At 43.8% G+C, this 14,008-nt stretch overlaps 1 protein-coding gene and 1 long non-coding RNA gene across 5 annotated transcripts in view; one reads left to right on the forward strand and one right to left on the reverse strand.

Moving 5' to 3' along the window:
• The window catches only part of dlc1 (DLC1 Rho GTPase activating protein), a 527,354-nt gene that overhangs the window by 249,784 nt on the left and 263,562 nt on the right, over positions 1–14,008 (forward strand). The gene's annotated exons all lie outside the window — the stretch shown is intronic.
• The window catches only part of LOC137371890 (uncharacterized), a 29,175-nt gene that overhangs the window by 10,361 nt on the left and 4,806 nt on the right, over positions 1–14,008 (reverse strand). Inside the window, exon 2 of the long non-coding RNA XR_010975298.1 lies at positions 11,001–11,074. This is a non-coding gene — a long non-coding RNA (uncharacterized lncRNA). The remainder of the gene's footprint in view (positions 1–11,000; positions 11,075–14,008) is intronic.

Genomic DNA, 14,008 nt, shown 5'->3' on the forward strand with positions numbered 1-14,008 from the left:
TCTTCTGCCCCCACAATGCCAGGAGATGATGATCCGATATAATGCCCGTGCTTAATGCCCACTCTCCCCACCACCTGCGTTGTATCAAGGGCACCTGCTTCCCAATGGCCGAGTCTCCCTCTGCGCCATTTGACTTTTTATGGGTCCAAGGTAATTCCCTGGGGTAGCCATGACTGACTCTCCTCTGTGTACCTGCTATCCTTCACTTTTTGTCTGCACCAGATAGCTTGTGCAACCTGTACACCCCCGTGAAAAACTCAACACTCCCCATTAAAGAGCTCTTAATGAGCTCCTCAAACATCTTAATTGGCCTTAATTGAGGATCCCGATGCTGCCCCCCCCTCCCCACCCCCACCCTGGTGAACATGGCCGGTGCTGGGAATGGCGTATGGGAATCAGCACACCGGCCAGCTAGCACTGGTATTTTCAGGCCTCATCTGGGGACCTGAAAATTGAACCCAAATATGCAGGTCCAGAACTTAGTAATCTTCTTCCTGTACTGCTTCTAGGTCCAAGGGGCTAAATTGCAAGCATTGACACATTCAGATACCTTGAACCATGCTTCCCTGGCAGTGTGGTGGGGCACCCTTCCCCAGTCTGCTGGAAATAAGATATTTTTCCAAATCTCCTTACTTATATCACGAAAGCCTCCAGTGCATTGTCTGAAAATCTGGCACAGAAACCTGCACAATGAGCACTGCACTGTCCCTTTAAAAGGAGCAAGCCAGAAGGATCTGAGATCACCCAAAATCCCTCTCCTTGATAGGTGAGTTGCCCAGTAGCAGCACGATATTTACTGACAGCTCCCCTATCAAATTGAAATGAGGCACAATCCTGAAAAGGGTTCATGCCTCATGCTGACAACATTGGGCACACAAGGCGATCACCGCAGCCACTTCACGCTCATTTTGGGTGTGAGTTGACAGTTCCCTTTGTACCTTCCTTGAAGTATAAAGATTAATGAAAAAACAGATGTGTGTAAACAGATAAGCAAGTGTAGTAGAAAGCATTAACAGACTGTTTTTTATTTCTATTTTAAAAATGTTTGTGGAAGATCGGCTATTACAATGAGAAAAATGCTTCTTAAGTCCTTCTTTAAAAAATCAATCAAGAGAAACTTATATAAAGATTGAATAATTAATTCTATCATCCCTGCATGAGACAAGGGCAACATTTCAGAGCACTGAGAAAAATGAATATTTTTCAGTGTTTTCATCCCCATAGCAACAGAGCAATGATCATTGCCAGTTAATATTTAATACAGTAGGAGCTCAAGGAAAAGGTGCCTGGAAGTACAGAACTACAACACGGCGCAGTGGTTAGCACTGCAGCCTCACAGCTCCAGGGACCCGGGTTCGGTTCTGGGTACTGCCTGTGCGGAGTTTGCAAGTTCTCCCTGTGACCGCGTGGGTTTTCGTCAGGTGCTCCAGTTTCCTCCCACAGCTGAAGACTTGCAGGTTGATAGGTAAATTGGTCATTATAAAATTGCCCCTAGTGTAGATAGGGAATATGGGATTACTGTAGGGTTAGTATAAATGGGTGGTTGTTGGTCCGCACAGACTCGGTGGGCCGAAGGGCCTGTTTCAGTGCTGTATCTCTAAATAAACATTTATGTTCAGTAAACAGAAGAAATTAAAATATTTGCATGAGTGGATCTACCACAACAAAATGCAGCCACGACTGGACACGAAGAAGTGCAGTTATATAAGGGGCTGAAGATAATCTTTACCATGAGCAGCAAAGATCACCACTTCCATTAAATTTATGCTACAGGATAGTACACATAATCCTTTCATTTTGAAGCAATCAAACATGACACAGCTCTTTAAAGGAGAAGGAAAGATGGGGGTAACGGAGATAGTTCCTTTACAATAGAAGCTACAGTTAATTCACGGCTGATAGAACCATACAAACTTTTGTAATCTTAGCTGAAATTGGCACAATAATGTACAGTAAAAGTGAGCATGAAGCTATTGGATTGTCATAAATATCCAACCAGTTTATTAATGCCATTAATTAGGGATGGATAATAAATGCCAGTCTTGCCAGTGGCATCCACATCCCAATAATGAATGATAAAAGTAAATGCAAACTTATGATCCTCACTGAACAGATTGTTGGGATTCTAAAACAACACTCAGATGTTTGCACCAGTTAGAGGGGAAGATTTACAAAATGCCCCAATGAAAGCAGGAAAATTTGTAAAATCAGGAGAGGTGTAAGACGGGCTGCCGATTAACCACTCTATCGTGTGAAGCCAAATGTATCTCCAATATGTCGAAATTATAATCATAAATATGGAAACACTTTCCCACACTGCAAAGCTGGAAAGTTGGGAAACTTCAGCTGGTCAAGAGCCATTTCCATAAACATGCCTCCTGTGATGGTAATAGTAACAACAATGGATATTTTAAGAGGAATTTTCTGGAAACTGTACATTTGATACATCCATCTGGTTAGGTACAGATGCTGAACATGCAGCTGCAGAGCAGGAATGAGACACATATGGGCTTTGTACTGATGATGGAAACCAAATATGTCAAAACATTTTTCATTCCAACTTTTTGTATGTCAGCATTCTGTTTTGTAAAATTCCCACTATTGACACTTCTGCTCGACAGTAATTCATAAGTATTGTAATGGTTTTTCAGCAATGCTTTGTAAAATTAAATTCTAAGTAGGAAAGCAAATATATACTTTGCTGTTAACTCCACGAAACGTGACATTTACAAACTGTAATAAGGCTCACGGAAGCACAGAAGACGAGGACTAAGGGAATGTGCAAAGGTGATTAGTTGACTTTTGTATGCAATGCAAAATGATTTATTTTATAATTTTGGTTTGGAATGTTTATTTTGCGTTGGCTTTTTTGCATTGTAGCCAAGCAGACATTGTGATAGAGACAGAGGGAAGGTAAGGTCTGGGACTGTTGATAAATGGAGAACTGGAGTCATGGTTACTGGTATCACACAGATGAGTTCTTCACGGAAGAACAGGCAGAAAGTGGCTGTCAAGGTTGCATCCTCTCTTCCTTTTCCTCCTCATGTTCCTTCATCTGAATTGCTTGCTGTATAGCTGGTGCAAGGACTGACCGTCATGACACTGCAGTTTTACGGCATGCAGCAGACCACCATGAATCATGATGCCAGTAATTCAGGGCTCCTCCAAAACCAGTCAAGGCAGCAGAAGCATTTTTTCAGCACACCAACACTCTGCTCTATCACATTTTGTATGACAGCATTGCTGTCATTGTATTCTTTTTGCCCATGTGTGTATGGGTTGTGCACTGGAGTCATAGAAACATAGAAACTTAGAAAATAGGAGCAGGAGTAGGCTATTCGGCCCTTTGAGACTGCTCTGCCATTCATTATGATCATGGATGATCCTCCAACTCAGTAACCTGTTCCCACTTTCGCCCCATATCCTTTGATCCCTTTCACCCTAACAGCTATATCTAACTCCTTCTTGAAAACATACGATGTTTTGACCTCAACTGCTTTCTGTGGTAGCCAATTCCACAGGCTCACCACTCTCTGGGTGAAGAAATTTCTCCTCATCTCAGTCCTGAAAGGTTTACCCCATATCCTTAGACTATGATCCCTGGTTCTGGACTCCCCCACCATTGGGAACATCCTTCCTGCATCTACCCTGTCAAGTCCTGTTAGAATTTTATAGGTTTCTATGAGATTCCCCCTCACTCTTCTGAACTCCAGCAAATATAGTCCTAACCGACTCAATCTCTCCTCATACGTCAGTCCTGCCATCCCAGGAATCAGTCTGGTGAACCTTCGCTGCACTCCCTTGATAGCAAGAACATCCTTCCTCAGTTAAGGAGACCAAATCTGCACACAATATTCCAGGTGTGGCCTCACCAAGGCCCTGTATAATTGCAGCAAGATATCCCTGCTCCTGTACTCGAATCCTGTCTCTATGAAGTCGAACATATCATTTGCCGTTTTTACCACCTGTTGCAGCTGCATGCTTACCTTCAGCGACTGGTGAACGAGAACACCCAGGTCTCGTTGCATATTCCCCTCTTTCAGTTTATAGCCGTTCAGATAATAATCTGCCTTCCTGTTTTTGCTACCAAAGTGGATAACCTCACATTTATCCACATTATACTGCATCTGCCATGCATTTGCCCACTCACCCAACTTGTCCAAATCATCCTGAGCCTCTCTGCATCCTCCTCACAACTCACCCTCCCATCCAGTTTTGTGTCATCTGCTAATTTGGAGATATTACATTTAGTTCCCTCATCTAAATCATTAAATATACTGTGACTAGCTGGGGTCCTAGCACTGATCCCTGCGGTACCCCACTAGTCACTGCCTGCCATTTGGAAAAAGACCCGTTTATTCCTACTCTTTGTTTCCTGTCTGCCAACCAATTTTCTATCCATCCCAATACACTACCCACAATCCCATGCGCTTTAATTTTCTACACTAATCTCTTATGTGGGACTTTGTCAAAAGTCTTCTGAAAGTCCAAATAAACCACATCCACTGGCTCCCCATCATCAACTCTACCAGTTACATCCTCGAAGAATTCTAGTAGATTTGTCAAGCATGATTTCCCTTTCATAAATCCATGCTGACTCTGTCCGATTCTACCACTATTCTCCAAATGCTCTGCTATAAAATCTTTGATAATGGACTCTAGAATTTTCCCCACTACCGACATCAGGCTGACTGGTCTATAATTCCCTGCTTTCTCTCTACCTCCTTTTTTAAATAGTGGGGTTACATTAGCTACCCTCCAATCTGTAGGAACTGTTCCAGAGTCTATAGAGTCTTGAAAGATGACCACCAATGCATCCACTATTTCTCGGGCCACTTCCTCAAGTACTCTGGGACGTAGATTATCAGGCCCTGCGGATTTATCGGCCTTCAATCCCATCAATTTCCCCAACACCATTTCTCTACTAATACTGATTTCCTTCAGTTCCTCCCTCCCCCCAACATTTCTGGTATGTTATTTGTGTCCTCCTTTGTGAAGACAGAACCAAAGTATGCATCTAGTTGGTCAGCCATTTATTTGTTCCCCATAATAAATTTCCCTGTTTCTGACTGTAAGGGACCTACATTTGTCTTCACCATTCGTTTTCTCTTCACATACCTATAGAAACTTTTACAGTCAGTTTTTATGTTCCCCGCAAGCTTGCTCTCGTACTCTATTTTCCCCTTCTTAATCAATCCCTTGGTCCTCCTTTGCTGAATTCTAAACTGCTCCCAATCCTCAGGTCTGTTGTTTTGTCTGGTGAATTTGTATGCCTCTTCCTTAGATCTAATGCTATCTCTAATTTCCCTTGTAAGCCATGGTTTGGCTGCCTTTCCCATTTTACTTTTGCACCAGACAGGAATAAACAATTGTTGCAGTTCATCCATGCACTCTTTGAATGTTTGCCATTGCCTATCCACCGTCATCCCTTTAAGTAATGTTTCCCAATCCATCATAGCCAACTCGCGCCTCATACCTTCATAGTTTTCTTTATTAAGATTCAGCACCCTAGTCTCAGAATCAACTACGTCACTCTCCATCTTGATGAAGAATTCTATCATATTTTGGTTGTTCATCTCCAAGGGGTCTTGCACAACTAGATTGTCAATTATTCCTCTCTCATTACACAATACCCAGTCTAGAATGGCCTGTTCTCTAGTTGATTCCTCAATGTATTGGTCCAGAAAACCATCCATGACACTCCATGAATTCATCCTCTACGGTATTGTGACTAACTTGATTTGCCCAATCTATATGCATATTAAATTCACCCATAATTACAGATGTTCCTTTATCGCATGCGGCTTTAATTTCCTGTTTAATGCCATTCCCAACATCACCACTACAGTTTTGGGGTCTATATACAGCCCCCACTCATGTTTTTTGCCCCTTAATGTTTCTCAGCTCGACGCATACAGATTCCACATCGTCAGAACCAATATCCTTCCTCATTATTGCGTTAATTTCCTCTTTAACCAGCAATGCTGGTTAACCGGCACAGTGGCGCAGTGGTTAGCACCGCAGCCTCACAGCTCCAGCGACCCGGGTTCAATTCTGGGTACTGCCTGTGTGGAGTTTGCAAGTTCTCCCTGTGTCTGCGTGGGTTTTCTCCGGGTGCTCCGGTTTCCTCCCACAAGCCAAAAGACTTGCAGGTTGGTAGGTAAATTGGCCATTATAAATTGCCCCTAGTATAGGTAGGTGGTAGGGAAATATAGGGACAGGTGGGGATGTGGTAGGAATATGGGATTAGTGTAGGATTAGTATAAATGGGTGGTTGATGGTCGGCACAAACTTGGTGGGCCGAAGGGCCTGTTTCAGTGCTGTATCTCTAAACTAAACTAAACTAAATGCAACTCCACTGACTTTTACTTTTTGTCTGTCCTTCCTAAATACTGAATACCCCTAGATGTTCATTTCCCATCCCTGGTCACCTTGCAGTCATGTCTCCGTAATCCCGACTATATCATACCAGTTTACATCTATTTGCGCGATTAATTCATCCACTTTATTGTGAATGCTCTGCGCATTAAGGCACAAAGCCTTAAGGCATGTCTTTTTGAAATTACTTGTCCCCTTGCCACTATTTTTCACTGTGGCCCTGTTTGATTCTGGCCCTTGATTTCTCTGCCTATCACTTTTCTTATCCTCCTTCCTGTCTTTTGTTCTTGTCTTTGATCCCCCCTCCTCTGACTCCTTGCAAAGTTTCCCATCCCCCTGCCATTTTAGTTTAAACCCTCCCCAACCACTCTAGCAAATACTCCCCCTGGGACATCAGTCCTGGTCCTGCCCAGATGTAACCCATCCAGTTTGTACTGGTTCCACCTCCCCCAGAACTGGGCCCAATGCCCCAGGAATCTAAAACCCTCCCCCTCCCACCATCTATTCAGCCTGATTCATCTGATATATCCTGCTATTTCTACTCTGACCAGCACGTAGCACTGGCAGTAATCCTGAGATCACTACCTTTGAGGTCCTACTTTTCAACTTACTTCCTAACTCCCTATATTCTGCTTTTAGGACCTCATCCCTTTTTTCACCTACATTGTTTGTACCAATGTGTACCACGACCACTGGCTGTTCACCCTCCCCTTCAGAATGTCCTGTAACCGTTCTGAGACATACTTGAACTAGCACGAGGGAGGCAACATACCATCCTGGAGTCTCGTTTGCGGCCATGTCATTAGCAGTTAGCCCTTACTGCACAGTAGCCACCCTTTGGTTTGCCATGGTGGCTCAAATGCAGCTGGCACATGGGACTACCACAGAATGAAGGCATAATGCCTGCTGCCAGGATAGCTGGCATTGCCCTGCATGATTCTCTACCTATGGTCGCACACCAGTTGGAGGTTGAGGGAGTGGAATCCTTTTCAGCTCTGGTATAGGGAAGTGTTGACATGTGGTGCCCACAAACGATGTGTGTGCAGTCACTGGCACCCTGCAACATGGGGAAGCCTGCAATCCTACTGTTCCAACTGCTTCTTTCTGGCATTGAAGCCAGAATAGAGAGCCTCAGTGACTTGACTCAACAGTGGACAGCAAACTGCATGATGTTGCAAATATCTCCAACTCTAGTCTGGAAGGAGTCACAAACCTGGTGTTCATTGCCCTAGTCACCTTCGCAGCCAATGACAATGTCACTCTTGTCCTAATCTGAGGTTGCAGTTCTGCCTCAGCGGGTGGCAGATTTCAGTGAGGATTTTCTTCCTGAAGTACAGATGTTGGGGGAATTATATGCTCTACCTACAGCAAGATTGGAGGTGGGGAGAGCATGTAATCAGATGGGATGGAGCAGGAGGGGATCCCACCACCTTCCCACCTCCGCGGCAGTTCAATCCGGCCAGCAGCTCTTAGAGGTCGGTACTTCCGTCGCCGGGGTCCTTGATCCCGTGGAAGGCCTGCCACTGTCCACATAAGTGCTTAATTGGCACTTGATTTGGCAGGCCTCCCACAGAAGGGTTGATGCGGGGGTCTTGGGGCCATTTTTTGCCAGAGGTTAAGACCCCATCACCGGATTAAATCCAAGCCATTGTTCCCCACTGAGGTTCAGGTAGAATTGCACCCTGGACATCCTGGCCTCCTCCTGACAGCCTTTCTCCCCTTCCTCCTCCTCCTTCTCCCTCTTCCAGCAGCATGTCCTGCTCTGCATGACCTCTGTTCATTCTCCAAGTCAGGCTGTATTCCAAGGGTAATGCTTCTGAGTGCACCCATGTCTGGGAGGAACTGTTTTGTGCCTTGAAGTCAGCTAATAGTCCATCAGCACCTACCACACCACTCCCTGTAGACTTCAGCAACTTTAAACAACTATAAAAAATATCAAATACATGTAAAATTGTAGCATCAGCCAGAAGAAATCAACCAGCAACTAACCTGTTGATGTTGATGACCCCTTTAAATAGTGCTGGTAGGGGGCTCCTTCCTGCTGTAATTAGCAGACAAGCTTAGAGAGGGCATTAGCTGGAGAGTTGAGGTCCAAAATTGCACCACTGGTGTCAAATCAGCATTGCATGCTGACTGACAGTGTAATTTGCCTGCTCTGCATACATCCAGCAGCTATTCCCTGCGCGTGCGTAAATGCCTTCACCAATATGGCATCTGGGGCAACTTGCCTCAAAAGTGTCTGCGCGCGTCATGGATGCCAATTTGGTTTCCAAACAGCACCTGTAGCACCCAAACAATGGGCACTACTGATCCCAATTTTGCGCCATAAGTCTTTGAGCAGCAGTGAAAAAAAAAGTGAAGCTACCCAGTACAGGAGGGATATCCCATCTTATTGCTTCAGCACTAAAAAGTGTTAAATAGCTTTCTGAGAACACAATTCATGCACACCATATGGAAAGGATTAAACAGGCTCAGTAATTAATTCACAGCTGGGGTTCTGTGGCAAAGTTTTGCTGACTTATAAATATCATACGTTAGGGTTTAATGGTGTATCGTTTTAATTTTATAATACCAATTGCAGGAGCAAAATAATTTAAGAAAGAACAGTACAGCACAGGAACAGGCCATTCAGCCCTCCAAGCCTGCGCCTAAGAACTAAATATTGGCTTCCAAGTACTTTGAAATGTTTTACTACATTAAAGGTGCTATATAAATGCAAATTGTTGTTGTTGCTGTTCCTTGCTTCAGTGGTTCATTGGGTAACTGCACTATGTGGTGTGGTGCTGAGCCACATTACCTTCCTATGAAGACTGGGTTCTCACTCCTGCTGGAAAGTGCATGGTGGAGGAGGGGATTGGCATGAATTGTGATTGCCTCCAAAGTAAAACAGCCTGCCAGTGTGCACTGCGAAGCCCACATGTGAAAAATGGCCATGTGAATGAATAGCTGAGAACTCCAGGCAGCCAATTTGTGCATGGCAAGCTCCCTCAAACAGCAGATAAATAATGTAATGAGTTCTTTTATTGATCCCACTTCTGACACCATATAGTGAGTTCTGTATGTTGTCTGATACAACATAAATGAGATGCGTGAAGTCCAGTTGGTTGAAGATCTCAAACAGGTTTATTACAGCTAAGAAATATATACAGTACAGAGCTAACTATTTACAGAACCTTACTCTGGGTGTTACAGTAGCAGAGTGACTCTGGCTCTGAGTCACATGAGTGCGTCCTGGTACTTGGCTCACTAGCATACTAAGATCTTAAAGGGATATCACTCTCAAAGGCAACCATACAACAAATAATTCACCAGATCATCTGTTGTTGGTGTTAGTTGAAGTATTAAAGTTGGCCATGGCACTGGGAGAACTTCCCTGCTCTTCTTTGAAGAGTGGCATTGGATCTTTTATATCAACCTGAAAGGGCAGATAGGGTTTCAGATCAATATCTCATCAAAAAGATGGCACTTCCAACAATGACACCTTCCCTTAATAGTACATTGATGTGTAGATTATGTGTTCACACCTTGACAGTGGGCTTTGAACCCAAATCTTCAAAGCTCTTAAGGTGCTTTTAAACAGTTTAGTTGGTCTCAATTGGAAGGAGAGTGGTATTCCTGTCCTACCCTTTGCACCCCCCAACCCACCGCCCCCCCTCCACCCCTCCCCACCCACCCTGGTGATTATTGTCAGCACCGGCAACAGCATCTTGAAGTTGACATGCTGCCCGAGGCCAGTATTTTCGGGGGCCCCCTGCTTTCCGCCTGCCTCCGTTCCTGACTTCGGGATAAACAAGCAAGGTGATGATGAACTTCTGCGGGATGTTTCCACTGATCAGTGCCTTGGTAAAAGGGGGCATAAATCTAGGATGAGAACTAGACGAGGAAGTTAGAAGAAATATTTTTATGCAAATGATTGTTAAAATATACAATTAGTTACTGCAAATAGCTATTGCGGCTAAGACAATCACAGCATTTAAGAAGGATTCAGACAAACATTTGAAGAAGAAACGTATTAAAGGTTATGGGTAAGGAGCAGGGAAATGGAATTACAGTGGATAGCTCTGATGTGGCAAGGCACAATGATCTAAATGACCTCCTTTAATTAAATTTCTACCTATATCTGTGTCACCATCACTGTAGAAGTTGCAAGAATGGTTTTCTGATTACTTCATACAATTAAGCAGATTTACAAAAATGGTGGAAAAACCCAGCCTAGTGCAGCCCATAACAGAGCTCTGGCTGGTTACAGAATACTTGCTCTACTTTTATAGGGAATCTGTAATGGAGGGTCTTGTATGACTTTCATTTAATTAATCAATGTTATTATGTTATCTCAAATGATTTAACCAGGATCCTAGGACGAGATTGTACACGGGGTGCATGGGAGGAACAGGGAAATGGGTTTTTATTAGAGCAGGTATAAATTGGGAAATACTGTCCAAACCTTGGGCTTCCCCCACCCTTCACAATTAGTGCTATAAGGGTCAATTTTAGCAGATTCTCTCTGCAGGCCTCTGCTCTGACCACCCAATGACACCAACGGAAGGTGCAAGCAATTTTGGTTATCATTCTCCGAAGTATCTCATTGAAAGGATAATGTTGGGCTCCAACACTGCAATTACCTCTGAACATTTTGTTGAGGTGGAGAGGCAGCGTTCAAGATGAGCTCAGGTTCCTCTGGTCGGGTTTGAATAGTCTGTTGGTCCAGAAATGAAATCATTGTGAAGAAAGTTGTAACTTTAATAAACCTTTATTTTTTTTACCACATTAAAAACTGACAGGATCGTTGGTCCAGAATTGGATTTCTTGAAAAAACTTATATGACAAACAGAAATTTCAGTTGGCTTGTTTTTAGTGAACTCCCTATGAGAACATACATGGAATTTAATGTGTATAAATTTGTTATTATGCTTGCGAAGAATTCACTTTATCAGTCACTGTCAGGTCAGGCAAAATTACAACTTATTTTGTGAGGCACTAGAGATAATCTTTTCAGCTAATTGTGCCAATTATTTGTCAGTTTTCTAGCCTTTAGTGTCAGTGAATGTTGTACCAATTACAGGTATGATAACTGGATGAGCTGATTAAAGGCATGCTTAATTGGTTGGCTGGCAAATATGTATACACTATGTACAGACTCATACAGTGTATCAATTTACTAATTAATTATACATACCAGAAGTGATCAGTTGAAGAAAAATGTCACCTGCCCTTGTCAAAGTGTTTTACAGTAATGTACTTTATCCAACTCCCCTGCACATGGAAGAATATCTTGTAATGCTGGGTGAAGCTGGGGAATTCTTAATATTGTGTGATAATCTATACACTATTTCAAAGGTAACTATTTCAATTAATGCAAATAATGTTGGCTAACTCAAGAAAATGACAGAATGAATTCAATTGACATACCTTTAGAAAGCTGCTCATCTTATCACTGCTTAAATTCTTACCTTACCTGATGAATATTTAAATTCTTGACATTTTTCTATTGCCTGCAAATCCAATTTCTAAGCCCTTATTTAATATAACTACCTCATAAAATGGATCGGTATATTATAAAAATGAATTCTTCCACTACTAATAAATATGTGGGATGTTTTGTGACTAAGAGTGGATTGTAAAGATGACTAAATGCAACAAAGATGTTGTCCAATCTGCCAAAAGTATTATACATGTATTACTATAATGCATCTTGTCACTTTATCTGATTTGAATGGAATATTTTTTGTCTACATCATACTCCATCAAAAAAAACAAACCCGAGAGCAGCTGCATAAGTACATCAGGGAGAAAGGAATGTTATGCCGACAGGGTGAGATGAAGTAAGGTAGGAGGAGGCTCATGAGGAGCATAAACACTTGCGAGTTGGGCATAATGGCCTCTTTCTGTGTGGTAAATTCGATATTATTCTTTGATTTTAACTGTTCCTACCAAGCAGGAAACAGGTGGGAGCAGGTCAGTCACCCATTTTAAACTCTGGCCAATTTTCCAATCCCAAATCAGATGGCTTGTAAAACAAACAGCTGACCCACTGTCACTCATTACCCTCCTGGCAGGAACAGTTAAAGGTGACCTCCACAACTTGAATGGCTCAGGTGGTCAAGGTGCTGTTCAAACCAGGAAGCATCGAAGTTCAATTCACATCCATGCTGAGAGTTGATGCACCTAATTGTTGTCCATTAACCCTAATTGGCAAGCATGTAATAGATTAGGCTTGACTGAGATGTACCCAATAGTTGAATACTCTGCCTATATGATTTCGTGCACACATGAAGAGTGGTCACTTGCCAAGATATAGGAAGCCAGCTGGTACCTGGAGAACCATTTTTTAATTTATTTTTTTCAAAATATACTTTATTCACAAAAATCTGTAAAAATTACATTCCCAAACAGTTTAAAACAGCATCAAGTCAAAAAATACAAACAGTGCAAAGATGATCAGTTTCCTTCTAAACAATCATGAGTTGCCTCACAACTCTTCCATTTCATTGTCATGCCATATACATTTTTACATTTACAGCACACAAAATTTTCCCGATACAGTTCGAGGGGTTTCCCATGGATCCAGCCCCTCAGTTCAGCTTGGTGGGGGGACCTTACACTGTGGGCTTTCCCCATTGAGCCTTTGCTGCGGCTGCCCCAAGCTTTATTGCGTCCCTCAGCACGTAGTCCTGGACCTTGGAATGTGCCAGTCTGTAACATTCGGTGGTGGACAACTCTTTGCGCTGGAAGACCAGCAAGTTTCGGGCAGACCAAAGGGCGTCTTTCACCGAATTGATAGTCCTCCAGCAGCAGTTGATGTTTGTCTCGGTGTGCGTCCCTGGGAACAGCCCGTAGAGCACAGACTCCTGTGTTACAGAGCTGCTTGGGATGAACCTCGACAAAAACCACTACATCTCTTTCCACACCCGCTTTGCAAAGACACATTCCAGGAGGAGGTGGGAAACCGTCTCTTCCCCACCACAGCCACCGCGGGGGCATTGCGCGGAGGGGGCGAGACTTCGGGCGTGCAGGAAGGATCTGACGGGGAGGGCCCTTCTCACCACCAGCCAAGCTACATCTTGGTGCTTGTTTGAAAGTTCTGGTGATGAGGCATTCCGCCAAATGACTTTGGCGGTCTGCTCGGGGATCTATCCGACAGGATCCCCCGTTTCCTTTTCCCGTAGGGCTTTGAGGACATTCCGTGCAGACCACGGCCTGATGGACCGATCGTCAAAGGTGTTTTCCCGCAGAAACTGCTCCACGAAGGATAGGTGGTACGGCACGGTCCAACTGCATGGAGCGTTCCGCGGCAATGTGACCAGGCCCATCCTTCGCAACACCGGGGACAGATAGAACCTCAGCACGTAGTGACACTTGGAGTTTGTGTACTGGATGTCTACACACAGCTTGATGCAGCCGCACGCGAAGGTGGTCATCAGGATGAGGGCCACGTTGGGTATATTTTTCCTGCCCTTATCCAGAGATTTGAACATCGTGTCCCTCCAGACCCGGTCCATTTTAGATCCCCAGATGAAGCGGAAAATGGCTCGGGTGACCGCCACAGCGCAGGAGTGGGGTATGGGCCAGACCTGCCCACGTACAGCAACAACGTGAGCGCCTCACACCTGATGTCCAGGTTCTTACCCAC

This window comes from Heterodontus francisci, chromosome 1, assembly GCF_036365525.1.
Source record: "Heterodontus francisci isolate sHetFra1 chromosome 1, sHetFra1.hap1, whole genome shotgun sequence".
NCBI classification, from domain to species: Eukaryota; Metazoa; Chordata; class Chondrichthyes; order Heterodontiformes; family Heterodontidae; genus Heterodontus; species Heterodontus francisci.